Source organism: Arachis duranensis, chromosome 1 (assembly GCF_000817695.3).
Source record: "Arachis duranensis cultivar V14167 chromosome 1, aradu.V14167.gnm2.J7QH, whole genome shotgun sequence".
NCBI lineage: Eukaryota > Viridiplantae > Streptophyta > Magnoliopsida > Fabales > Fabaceae > Arachis > Arachis duranensis.
In genome coordinates this window covers 80,081,029-80,081,677 of record NC_029772.3, presented here as the reverse complement: position 1 = coordinate 80,081,677, position 649 = coordinate 80,081,029, and positions in this window count along the sequence as shown.

The window sequence follows — 649 nt, the reverse complement described above, 5'->3', positions numbered from 1 at the left end:
AACCTCTGCCATGGCAGGGTTCTCAGGATCATAAGCTTCTTCAGAAGCTGCCTCTTTAGTACTGTTGGATGCATTTTGCCAACCATTCAGACTTTGAGAGATCATGTTGACTTTTCAGAATTCTCTGTCTGTTGCTGAGAAGATGATGGAAAAGGCTTGCTATTGCTCAGCCTATTGCGTCCACCATTGTTAAAGCCTTGTTGAGGCTTTTGTTGATCCTTCCATGAGAAATTTGGATGATTTCTCCATGATGAATTATAGGTGTTTCCATAAGGTTCACCCATGTAATTAACCTCTGCCATTGCAGGGTTCTCAGGATCATAAGCGTCTTCAAAAGCTGCCTCTTTAGTACTGTTGGATGCATTTTGCTATCCATTCAGACTTTGAGAGATCATGTTGACTTGCTAAGTCAACACTTTGTTCTGAGCCAATATGGCATTCAGAGCATCAATTTCAAGAACTCCCTTCCTCTGGGGTGTCCCATTATTCACGAAATTCCTCTCAGAAGTGTACATGAATTGGTTATTGGCAACCATGTCAATATGTTCTTGAGCCTCTTCAGGCGTTTTCTTTAGGTGAATAGACCCACCTACAGAATGGTCCAATGACATCTTAGAAAACTCAGATAGACCATAATAGAATATATCTA